The sequence below is a fragment of the Athene noctua genome, chromosome 1 (assembly GCF_965140245.1).
Source record: "Athene noctua chromosome 1, bAthNoc1.hap1.1, whole genome shotgun sequence".
NCBI lineage: Eukaryota > Metazoa > Chordata > Aves > Strigiformes > Strigidae > Athene > Athene noctua.
Genome location: NC_134037.1, coordinates 87,662,388 through 87,675,103, shown reverse-complemented (window position 1 = coordinate 87,675,103; position 12,716 = coordinate 87,662,388). Strand labels below are relative to the sequence as shown.

General features: G+C 42.9%; 1 protein-coding gene across 1 annotated transcript in view; it reads left to right on the top strand.

Moving 5' to 3' along the window:
* Window positions 1-7,119: 7,119 nt before the first annotated feature.
* Window positions 7,120-12,716, top strand: part of GREM2 (gremlin 2, DAN family BMP antagonist) — a 39,347-nt gene continuing 33,750 nt past the window's right edge. Inside the window, exon 1 of the mRNA XM_074925471.1 lies at window positions 7,120-7,248. The gene's annotated coding sequence lies outside the window, so the exon portion shown is untranslated. The remainder of the gene's footprint in view (window positions 7,249-12,716) is intronic.

Below are 12,716 nucleotides of genomic sequence, written 5' to 3'. Positions count from 1 at the left end.
TTTAAAAAAAAAGGCAGACATATTCTTAGATTCCCAACAAATCACAGATTCCACTTGTTTTGGCCAAATCTCAATCCCTTTATAGTTCATGCAATACATGTGAATGTTTTTGTAGTGATACAAATTTTCTTGTCATTCAGTTTTCCTGGTCCCTGATTACATCTATTTATCTCCTAGGGTTATGAAAAAAGTGTTTTAAGGAAATAACATGAGGGGATGTAGACTGGACATTATGTTTACGAGGCTTCCTAAAGAACATGACTTGTAGGGACAGTAACATGTGGCAAATGTTATGTTATAGGATATTCTGTGCTCTGTCACCTCATTACCTCGTTCAGTAGCAGCTTAATATTATTTCTCCATAACATTTAGCTGATGTGTCCATAATACGTTTGAAATATTGAAAAAAGATACTATCATTTTGTTCAAACCAATTATTCCAGTGAAATACTTGTGTATTTCCAAAACATCCACTGCTAGTCACTATCAGTGAGAAAAATTTAATTAAAACATCTAACTCAATTCCACCATATGATATCAATATACTTTTCCCTTGTGTGATGTACATATTAAATTGTTATCATATGTATTCCATCCTCAATGTATCCCTGGCAGGATTCTTGTCACTTAAAATCTGCCGTGCTGTCAGAAGGAACCATCCATCATTTTATTAGCTTGCTTGGAGCATCCTCTGCTTTTTGGGGTGGGGGTGGGCTCTGTTTAGTTTGGGCAACTCAGACATCTCCCACAGCCTGCTCACCTTGTTGTAGCAAGGCAGAAAATGCTTGTAAAGTTTGAAGGAGACATGGTCTCAGTCGTGGACAGTGCAGTAACAGGGGAAAGCCTGACGTACACAGAGCAAAAGAGTTGGAGCTTTCCTAATGAGGTGTATCAGTGACTTAGCAGGCTGAGAATCATATTTTGTCTTCTTTGTAGCTGTTATGATGTGAGGTCCACAAACAAGGACAACATGGTGCTTTGGGTGAGTTTTTTTCTCCTTTGGGACATGCTGCAACTAATTAGTCTTCTTTCATCTTAGGGAAGTTTTGAATTATTTTTCCTCTGAAACATCAGAGATTTGAAACACCTTAAACTAAAGGAGAAGCTGGAGCATGTTATACAAGGATACAGTATCTATGGCTGGGTTATAGACCAGGTTTTGAGAGGGAAATGACCAGGAGATTAGGAACTAAGGAGTAGCAAGGAAATGTTAGCTGATACAGCTGGAGAAAAAAAAACAAACAAACAAACAACAAACAACAAAACAAAACAAAAAAAACCCACAACCCACACCAACCCAAGATTTTGAAACTTTGTATTTTACTTCTTCTTCCTTTCCAATTGCATGAACTTGCGCTGTTTGGGAGTAGAGGAAGACGTCACACAAAGAGCACCACTTGTAAGAATCTCACTCAACACATTTTCATGAAAGAAATTAGCCAGGGACCCAGTTAATTACTCACAGTTCTTGGAAGAAGCTATATTGGCTGCCTTCCTGGTTCCACACATATTGCCTTTATTAGTCGTTATACGGCAAGTGAATCATACATGACAGAGCTGGTCTGGCTCTAATATTTTGAGGTTATCTGGTCCTATTTAGTGAAGTTCCCTAGAGATCCAGATGTCCCCACAGCCCCTCATGACAGTGAAGAAGGAAGAGAACTCATCCCAAATGGACTTTGGCTATCTGCTGCTCATCTCTCTTCTTCAGCTAGGTAGTCTCTCAATCCCAGCAGAGAAAATAAAGATGGAGTGGAGGTTAACTGATCTAATTTATTCAATTAATCTTGGATTTAGGCAGGATCATCTGCTCTAAAACCATTAGTGTCATCAAAACAGGGTAAAAAAGGAGTGTCTAGGGTTAATTTAGAGAAGGGTAATGGCAGGCCTCGGATAGCTTAACATTAGTTTATTCTTTTTATTGCCATTGAAAGTAGTCCCAAGCAAAAAAATCCAGATCTATGTCATAGAGTGTATGAAACAGAAAATATAGGCCTGAACATGTGTAATGCTTTGGCATATGAGATCACTGCTTTCACTCTAGATGAGCAATTTTTGAAGGGTTCTGGGTGGCTCAGGTTCCTCAAACTATTTTTGAGAATTCAAGGGTTTTGTAAAGCCTTCATTACATAATGTACCACATCTTTAAAAATAGTGTTGAGAAGCACCCTTTGGGCTACCATGTTCTGAGAAAGGATCAGTGAATATCTACAGATCCATTCTGTCTTAAAAGGGAATGACAGCCTTAACATTTCACACACTCCTTTCCTCTGCTTTTTCTGTTTTCCACTAGTTATCCCTTTTCTTACCACAATCTCCTCAAAACCAGTATGGCACCAGGTATCATTAAGTCTTCACCAGGCTAAGTAGGAATCATTCCCAGGCTGGAAAAAAATTCCAGACAAGAAGTTTATTTCAGGCCCTGTAGATCATCTTTTTTAATGGGGTAAACTGAATTTGTGAGGCTTCTGGAAAGTTCTCAAAAGTAGGTGTGTGAGGAGTAACATTTCCTCCAAGAAAACACACAAAAGAGAGGCAACTTTCAAACACCTAAAGCCCAGGTTCCTGGAGCATACAGATGGGCTCAGGGCATCTGAATAGAGCTTGGCTCCAGTGAAATTTTACTGGGAATGAAGTGAAAGAAGACAAAGGTAGAGAAAGGTGCTAGCGCTTTCTTCTCCTTGTGAGAAGCACACAGAGTAATTTATGTTTGAAGTCAGAATCAGGCAAGACTGTGAAAGTCATTAATGTCTGCTGTGAAATATAAAGACAGCATTTTTGAGAGGAATAGCTTTATCCATGTTAATGAAGTTCTTTATTGGGGGTTGGATGAAGTATTGACTCATGCCCCAGAATAGGATGTTGCCCTGTCTCAGGTAGAGACATATTTTAGAGGTGTTTTTCATAGCAGAGATAAAGTCCTGAAAAAAACAGAATAAAAATTACCGCTGCTTAGAGTACTTTTCTGGCTTGAATCCACAATGTTAGAAAGAACTGCAAATTAAAAAACAGGTGCACTATGTCCAAAGGCATTTAGGTGCCTAATTGTCTATGAAAACAGTACGAGCTGTTGAAGACCTTGACAAGTGTGATTAATCTTAGGGGGACGTGACATTCTCCTGCATTCTCACAGCTTCTCCTAAGCCATGACCCAATATTGCTGCTACTACCTATTCCACGGGCGGCTGAATTATCACACAGATAAATTGTGTGCCAAACGCTCTGTGTCAGCAGTGGGATATCACGTTTTAGTTCCCATTCAGCACGGCTTCAAAAGGGAGTTACTAAGGAGCCACAAGTAGAATACTTACACAAAGTGACTATAGCTGGGGTGGGTCCAGCCACTGAGACTGAGGAAACTCAAGACCAGGAGTCAGTCAGCAAGGACAGACCAGCCCAAGGCTCCAGATGGAAAGTATGCTCAGGAAAACAGAGAAATCAAGGCGACCCCAAGCTAAAGAGCAAGGACAGGAAATCAAGAGCTTGTACTAAAAGTCTTGGATAAAGATGAGTTAGCACTAGAATGAGATAAGGCAGGTTAGACAAGAGGCAGGAACTGTGCATAACCAAAGGGGATGCAAAGGGAGTATTGAACCCAGCTCCTGGCTACAGAGCTCGGCTGCTTAGTCAGGGCCTGAGAGAGGAGGGTATGTGCCTAACCTGAAGCAAATGATCGGTTTGATCATTCAGTGTAGATATGTCATTTTAAAAACAGGGAAAATTTGTATAACAGAATCACCAGATTTTTAAGGTTTCTTCTTTTCCATCCAATGAAACCCTGTGGATCATGTCTCAGGACAGGAATGAGATTGGGGTATGTGATGCACTGCACCATCTCCGAGGCCTCCTTTGGCTCTGGGGCTGAGCTACAGCCCTTTGTGCTCTTCAGGCACTCCTGCCAGATGTGTTCACAGATCAAGACAAGTTCCGCGTTCAGGGCTGTGAAGCAGAACAGACTTTCTGTAATGGCGGTGACAAAGACATGGTCCTTGCTGTGAAGGAGATGGGCACCAGTTGTTTGTGTTTCGTCTCAGTGTGAGACAAAAGACATGGATTACAGTCATTCCTGAAGTGTGGCCACATCAGAAGTAGAATGTAGTCATGAAATCTGTAGATTAAAAGTAGGTATATGCCTCAACTGCTTGCTGAATTACGGTCTCTCTAATTGCCAGGGGACGTTAAAAGGTCAGGCTGTTAGTTTAAGTACAGCATGCAATAGAAGTAAGGCACTCACACTGGAGGAAAGATGCAGTAATATCAACATGAATGTGCTTTATTCTGATATTACTAGGTAACTGCTGTCTTCAGGATATAATTATTTTAGTTTTAAAAATCAAAACCAAACCCACACACCTAACTAAGGTATTTTTAATGGCATAAAATTCTGGTTGTAGACCGGAGCAAAGAAAAAGCATGCTATGTATTTTCTATGTCAGATCAACATCCTTTGCGGTTCTCATTAACCAAATTGTTAAAAAAAAAAAAAAAAAAATTTTGAATCCAAAATGGCTCAGTTAGCCTTATAACTAGATATGTGGAAAGAATAGGTGTGAAAACCAAGCATTGATCAAATAGAAAATGTAACATTCCTGTTCTAAAAATAAGGCATGTAACGAGAAAATTAAAATTATTTATGAAGCCAAACGACTTTTAAATCTTTAAATTCCCCACATACCTTCTAGGATTATAGTAACCTGTGGAAGGTCATTATAGTTATAAGGGAAAAGATTAAATAAGCACTTAAGCAGACATAAATAAAACAGACAGGTTAAAAGCTATTAAATTGAACAAGACTAGAGGGAAACCTAATCAGTGCTGTAAAGGAATCCAAATAACACAGAAGGAAACAAACACAGTGTTGAGAATGGCTAATGGGAAGTAGCAACTCTGGAAGTACAAATTCTTAAGAAGTCCCAAGTCATCTGTACCGTGGAAAGTTCTCAGGTTATAAGGAGGAGGCACAAAGAATTTATTACAGTAAAACTTCTGTAGAGAGTTCAGAGCTTTTCCCCAAAATAACACAAAGCAGGAGATGAATATTTCTGCAGAGATAATAATACTGTTGGAATCTAGTAGCTAGAAGGAGGCCTAGGAACAGCCTGCCATGGTGTTTGCTGCAACAACAGCTCAGCTGGAGAGCCATACCCCTTCCTCTGACCCAGCTGTCCGTCTGTCAAGTGGGGAAAATGGGAGGCTGAAAAAGGGGCTTGAAAATGGAGTATGATTCAAGAGCAAGCATTCATCCTAGAAAAAAGTCAGGGTGAAGGAAGGCACCAACTTCTGACCTGGGAAATACTGAAAGACAAGCAGCCAGTCAGTTGGATTGGGAGCATGTGGGAAGAAATACACCTGTTGTAGAGGTGTCAGGGGCGTGATGGAGGTGCAGGGTCTGCTGGGCCTGTTGGGCCATGGCTACAAGTGTAGCTTGATCTCTAAACTAGTAATTTCATTTTTTCCCAGGGAAAAATAGGCAGAATGTGAAGGACAAACACACAATGAAAGAGAAACAGGATTTTTTTAGTTACTCTTGTGTTCCAGAGGTGTAGCTCCACTGAGTTCACTGAGGGATGTTTTTATTAATAAAGCTTTTAAAATAAGGGATGGATTATACTCCCAAGTATGGATATTTCTAAACATGTCTGGTTTTATATATTTCTCAATATTTCTATTTTTATTTTTCTGACTTTTGCCTGAACAACAACAACAAAAAACCCAGAAACATTTTTTAACTAGTTCTGTATGTCCCAAAGAGATAAAAGTATGCATGTTTTCTAGAGAATGAAAAATAGCATACAATTTTGTAAAAAAAAAAAAAAAAAAAAAAAGATAAATACAGAATTAAAAATGTTATGGAGGTTACCATTTAAAAACGTATGTGCTGCTGTCATGAAAAGGTGTCTCTGCAACACCATTGTCTGTTTGAAATGCGACATGCCAAATTTGGGTGAGTGTTGTTTTTTAATGGCACCTGATGTACCAACAAGCATAGACGCCACTTAACAGCATCACTTAAATGCAGGTCACTGCATTAATTAAGAGTGCATCTGTTATAACTGATCATTTTGTTCTCCCTAATTTTAATAAGCAATTTTGCCAACATGTTTACTGGAAATATTACAACATCTTCCTGCGCTGAGAAAACCCAAAGGGCCTATTTATCTGGTTCAGTTGTATTCTTGTTTAAACAGAGGGTCATACTGAAACCAAAGGATTGCCGTTTTGCCCAGAACACAGGTCTAAGATTTGACTGAAGACTACAGCACGGCTGGAGGAGGGAAAATCCTTTTCCATGGGTCACTTAAGACTTTCTGAGCGGGAATTCCAACATCCAAGATGCACCAAAGAATGACATCACAGCCCCGTGCTTGAATAACTCTAGATTCAGGAAGATGAGGCTTATAGTCTCCTGGTTTTATTTTCTGTGCATGCCATGATTTGACGTGTAGTTACCCAAACAGGGTAAGGAAAGCAAACTAAACTCAGGCAAAGAGTGTTTTGTCCTACCTCAGACTTTGCCTCAGGTGATCAGGCGTTGCATGCTTTTAATTTTACCAGCGAGGGCTATTTTTTAAAACGTTCAGAGAGCAAACATGTCTGAATATTGAGCGTGACACAAAGTGTCAGGAACGCTTAGAGTTGCAGGTCCTCCAGTCGAAGGAGGAAGATGCGAAGAAGGGAAGGAGTGTGTTTTGTCAGAGCCGGGGCGAGAATGTCCCTGCATAAACAAAAGGCTCGGGATTGGACGTCGTGTCAGGGAAAAGGCGGGGGGGGGGGGGGCTGAGAAAAAGGAGGGGGTTAGATCTGCCCACCAGGTTGCGAGGCCGGCGGCTGGCAGGGAGGAGCGGAGGGGCGCGGAGGGGCGCGGAGCGGCGCGTGGGGCAGCGGAGGGGAGGCGGGCGGGAGGCGGCGGCGGCCCGGCTGGCGTGAGCCGTGCGGCCACCGGAGCCAATCGAAAGCGGGGGCTTGAGCCTCTCTCCGGGCAGTGGCTGCGCGGAGCCAGTGCCGAGCTCCCCTCCGCCGCCGGGACCCGGCCCCGCCGCCTCGCTCTCCCCACGCACCGCTCCCCCCTTCCCCCCCCCCCCCGCCCCGGAGCGCCTATGGGCATCTGCGACCCGCGAGGGCTTCGCACCACCGCCACCACCGGCAGCCGCGGGAGCGGGCGGCGACCGCCACCCCGCTTCGTCGCCCCGTGGGACCTATAGCTGGCCGGACGGAGCGCGCCGCAGAGCCCTCCCCGCCTCCGTGCAGGTATGGGGCGGCCGGGGGGCGCCCGACGGCCCCCCCGGTCCGCCACCGCTTCTCTTGCGGCCGGCTCGCTCCCTCCCTCCTCCTCCCCCCCAGCCCTCTTACGCTTGTCGCCCCTTCGCGGGGCAGCGCGCAGGGCCCGCGGGCGCGGTGGCGGTGACAGCGCGGGGCCGCCCCGCAGCCTCGCCGGTAGCCCCGGCGGCCCCGCCGGTAGCGCCGCCGCAGCCCCGCCGCCGCACAACCCTGGGGGCCGCCCGCCCCGCGCAGAGGAGCGGAGCTGCGCGGCGGCAGCCTCGGGGCGTCTTGGCGGAGAGCAGCACGTCCCGCGGGACGTTTCCGCGCCCGTGGGGCGTTTCCAGGGTCACGGCACTGCGGTGCGGGGAGCCGGCTGCCGGCGGCGCCCGGGGCCGGGCGCTTGGCGCTGAGCGCCCTCGGAAGTTACCTGAACGGCGAAAGCCCGCGGGTTTGAAGCGTCGTGCATCGCGTCTCCGCGCTCCCTCCCAAGTAAAAAAAAACAAACAAACCAAAACAAAAAGCAAACTGAAAAAACCCCAACCCCCCAAAAAACCAAACAACCGAAACAGGGGAGGAAAAAAAATCCCCTTATGTTTGAAACCTGTGCCCCTTTGTACCTTTCTTTCTTTGCTTTGGGTTAATGATGGTTTGTGATTATGAAACCCCACGAGGGATCAGCTCCAAGAGCGAATAGCATTACTTTAAGTCATGAGTTGGAAATATATATGTGTGTGTATACACACACTGGGAGTTTTTTTCCCTTGCAAATGAGGATTATAATAATACAAACCCATGTCTGTCTCACAAGGAGCTCCTGCTTGACTTTCTGCTAAAGCTAAGGAAATATTTGCACTTTCACAGGTCTTGCAGAATTGGAGTCACAGGTCTTATAAAAAATTGCAGTGGCATTTGGCTGAATAACTCTTATTTTTAGCACGCTATTGTGAAAGTGGTTATATAACTTTTGGTGGATTTTTGAGGACAAAATTAACGGCTCGTAACAAGTTAAACCTCTTTTCTCTCTGAAGGAGGAGAAATAAACGGAATGAAAGTCTGATCAGTAGTCAGGTGAGCTGCAGCCTAACAAGTGACAGAGATTCCCACAGGAAAAAGCCCCAGGTGAAGAATCCCACAGTCCTCCCCAGAATCACCCAGCAGCAGGTGCAAGACCAAGCAGTACCTGCGCAGAGCCCCAATTAGCAAGCTGCTTAGCAAGCTGCTTCAAGGCTATTTCTTGCTAAACCAGGGAGAAATCAGCATCGTGTCAGAGTCTTGTCTTCCCACCGGTGCTAATACAACACAGATAATGTGATCCCCCAGGGGTTTGGTTTGTTGCTTGAACTTCAAGAAGTACACACCGCCTGAAATACTTGCTTAGAATGCCTGATGTATATTAATGCAGATGCTTCACTTGCTAAGCTTGGTGTTTAGTTCTGAGGCTGGCCTTTCTTCTTTCTAACAGTTAAAGGAGAATAATAACACCCTAAGATTTTAAAGAAACACCCCGAGAAAAGTAATTGAAGTAAAGAACAGCAATCTGCTTATTACTGAGAGTCAGGGCATGAGGGTTCTGTCTCAGTATTCAGGCTCTGAGCGAGGGGCCTCTTTCACTCATTGCATGGTCCTCATGAACTGCCATCATCCAAGGTGTGCAGTGAAGTCCTAAATTCTAAACATTTGTGCGTGATTACCATGCAGCTGAAGAGAGTGGACCAATTTGCTAAATCTCTGTTGTGGGATGAGTGAAAAACCTGGCAGGTAGAATTTTGCCTTCTCGCCTCTCTTGCAGCCCGCTGTTTGTGCAGAGCTCTTGAGAGCAGGGAGGAGGTGCGTCTGCTAGCCATGAGGCTTGCTCAGCTTTCCATGTCAGCGTGCTAAGTAAGTGAAAGATGGGTCAGTGAAAAGCATCAGTAAGACCTCTAAAAGGGTGCTACAAAAATGAATGCCATTAACCCTAGAATTTGAGCTGATTGGTTTAGCTGACCTATTTGCTTTTTATTTATCTTTCAAATAGACTGTGCTGTCATGAAACATGACTTTCAGTGTGGAAAAGAACAAAGGTATGAGAAGCTGAAGAATAAAACTCAGGAGATTTTTATTTCTTTCCATAGTATCAGATGATGGTAAAAATTAATATCTGAATTAGCAACTGAACTATATCGATAAATCCTGTCCTTTGGAAAATGCTTGATTTCAATGACCGTTTGTCAATGCTTGTGAAAGTGTAAATCAAGTAGATCCAGCTCATCCTTTTCTGTAATAAATAGTTTAGTCCTGCTGTGGTTTTGCTTGATAAATTTGGTAACTGGTAAATTCCGACTGTTCGGTTTCGTAGTTCTACACACACTACTGATAAATTCACTTTGAAATAATTCTAATTCAAGCATCAGAAACCGGTAAATTCCAGTTTAGCATTCCAAATTGAGTTAGAATTATTTCAATGAACAGGTCAAGTCACTGTGTAGATTCACTGACATCCGAAGAGTCTCTTCAAGAGCTGCACAGTAAGGTCTTTCCCTTCACTCTTACAGATGCTTGTGGGTGTGGTTGTGCATTTGTATTAGTGTTGTGGTTCGTGTCAGGAGTTTACTTTTGACGCCAGTCTTCCAGTTGTTCCCACTTACTGTCCATCTCCATATACCTCATAGTGGGCCAGCTGGATTCCTTTAAGACGAATCTAAATGAGAAGATGTGCTTGAGTCATTGCTGGAAATTCAGTCCATGAGACCAGACTAGAGCTAGCCTGAAGTAAAACTCTATAAAATGCATATAGTGTTGATAGAAGGTCTCCCATGCTTAACTCTTTTACTCTATGTCTGTTCCTGTTGGGCTGTGCTAGCTGCTAGCACAGACCTGGTCCCTTTGCAGCAAACTAGTGTCAGTGCTCTGCGCAGTCTGAAGCTGATACTAACCGTCTTTCCCAGGGGTGTGAGCTAGTCCCTGCTTCTTGCACCATTGCCTACACGTGTGTTTCAGGGAAGCTCCTTCTGGCTCAGCAGGAGGGCAGAACCCTGCAACAAACAGTGGCTGTCCTTCTTGTATATACACGTACTAAGCTCCCTTCAGTTCTAAGAGATGGATAACGTTTGGGGTTTTTTAATACTCTGGCATGTGATAGCAGGCTACTTTTTGAGTGGGAACTTTGGATAATGTTGTGCTTGTCTGGTGAATGTGAACCCAGCAGTTGCATTTAGGAAAGGACAACTGGTGCTTCTTTATGGCTGTTTGCCTGTCACTGGCTGTAGCCCTCCAGCATATAAAGATTCACAGGACTGTGTTTATGTTCCTCATTGCATCTGGGAGTGGTAAGAAATGGCTTGAAACTTAAAAGCTGTCATGTAGGAATGCTGTGCTGTGTTTTGTGGGTGCAGCACCTCGGTTGACTACGTTTCCCATAACGCACTGGAAGTGTTGCATTGGAGAAAGAAGGTGCCACCTGTGGTTCCTGGCACATGATGGGAAACGTCCTCTGGTCCTGGAGTCCCATTGCCCCAAGCAGGTGGGAATGTGCGATGCCCAGGGAGATGTTGAGAAACCTCCACTCAAAACTGAAAGCTTCTGTTTAAAAAATGCGGAAACTTTTTTTTCTGCAGCTTCCACTCTAAAGCTAAAAACTTTTCAGTTTGGTGGTGATTTGGCTTTTTGCACTTTCTCGTTTTTCTTTAGTTTGCTTCTTTTGTGAAAATTATCTTAAATAGAAGGGTGATTTAATTAATTATAAACCGTTATCTTTTGTGTGAAACCATTTCTAACTAGGTAATACATTATTGGAGCAATTAGGGATCAAGTCCTTCCATCTCAGTAACAGAAGACAGTCATCATTGCTGCAAAAATTGGTCTTCTTATTGACACTTAAGTTTTACATACATTTTCACAGGGATCATGATGGAAATCATAGGGTTGCGTGTGTATAGCATGAATGATACGAAGCTCCTCCTTGTTCTGGATCACTGTGGCTGCTCCAAGCCTGCGTTTAGATTGCAGAAAATGTTGTGCTACTCGGAACAATGGGAATTGAAAAACAAGAGAGCTTTTCCTTCTCAAATGACTCTATTTCTATTGCTAGAGGTTGTCTCCTCCATACCTTATTCCAGTGCATAGCTTCTCTGTGGGACGAAGTGTAGATTGTAGCGTGAATTGGGTAGATAATAGATATGTCACTTTCTTGTTCTCGGTGCATTAAGTCTTTTATTACCAGTTTTTGAAGAAGATTTTTGAAGCCTGTTTCAGAAAGGGAAACAGACATAAGAATCTGTCTTGCTCCAGGATGTTAAAACAGAAGGCAATCTATCTTTCAATATCCAGTGTGATACAATCATGGTAACTTCATTTGTAAGCTGTCTTTGTCAAAAAGTCATCTTGGAGCATCTGCTTTTCACATTCTTCTATTTCTTCTGGGCATACCCTTGTTTATCTATGAGATTTTGTGTATTTTCTTCTGTGGTTGCTGTCTACATAGTATCTATAAGAGTTATAGCGGCATATTTTATATTAACCATAAAACTAAGGGGGATTTACTAAGGTCAGTTTTTTTAGAGGCTACACTGCCATATAGAATTAGTTATACTGTAAAGGTATGTTGTATATAGAAATATGCATGCTACTGTCTTTGCTACAGGCTTCTTTACAGAAAGAAAATGATAAATTTATCTCTTGTTCCAGAAAGTTTTAAAGTCATTATTGTTTAGGAAGTGAGTATTTTAAGAAATCATAAATTGGAATGAAACTAAGAGGAAATTAAAACTTGATACAAACAAATACAAATAGTCTCATAAAAATTTATTTTCTGCCTATTTTGTGTTAAGGAAGTAGGAGAAGTAAAGTACACCGGGGAAGGAAAATACATTATTTACCCTCCAAATTTTATTTTTTAACCAATTTTTATTGAGTGTGATGGGCAATGAACAAACACAACATCAGGCTGTGGTTTTAACTGCAATAAATCCTAAAAATTTCCTGAATTTTTAACTTCTCTTAAAAATTGGAAACAGCACTTGTACAGCTCATGCAGAACACGTTGTTGACCTTGTCTTGTACAAACACTTGCTAGAGCTGGAAAACTGTATTGAGCTGGTGCTACATATGAACTAGCTGCCCTTCTTCATTTGTGTGCAGTTTTGCTGTGGATTCCAGCCATGTCTAGTCTATGCTATTACTCTGCTTAACTACTATTATGATAATATTAAATAGTCTGATATTCTACAGTAGTGCTAACAAAAAAATAAACAGCATTGTAAAAATTCTGCATGACCATTTCTGGCATGAAACTGCAGGTTTTTTTCCTGGTGCAAATCTCAGACCTAATCTCATTTCCAGTGAGGCCAAAACACTAGTTTGGCTTAGAGTTAAGCGGGATCCTGCCCATAAATCTGGCCAGTCTCCATACAGATAACATCTGGAAAGTTGTCATTTAAAAATATGTGGGAAAGCTTGGGATAGGGGTGTAAATAGTGGGT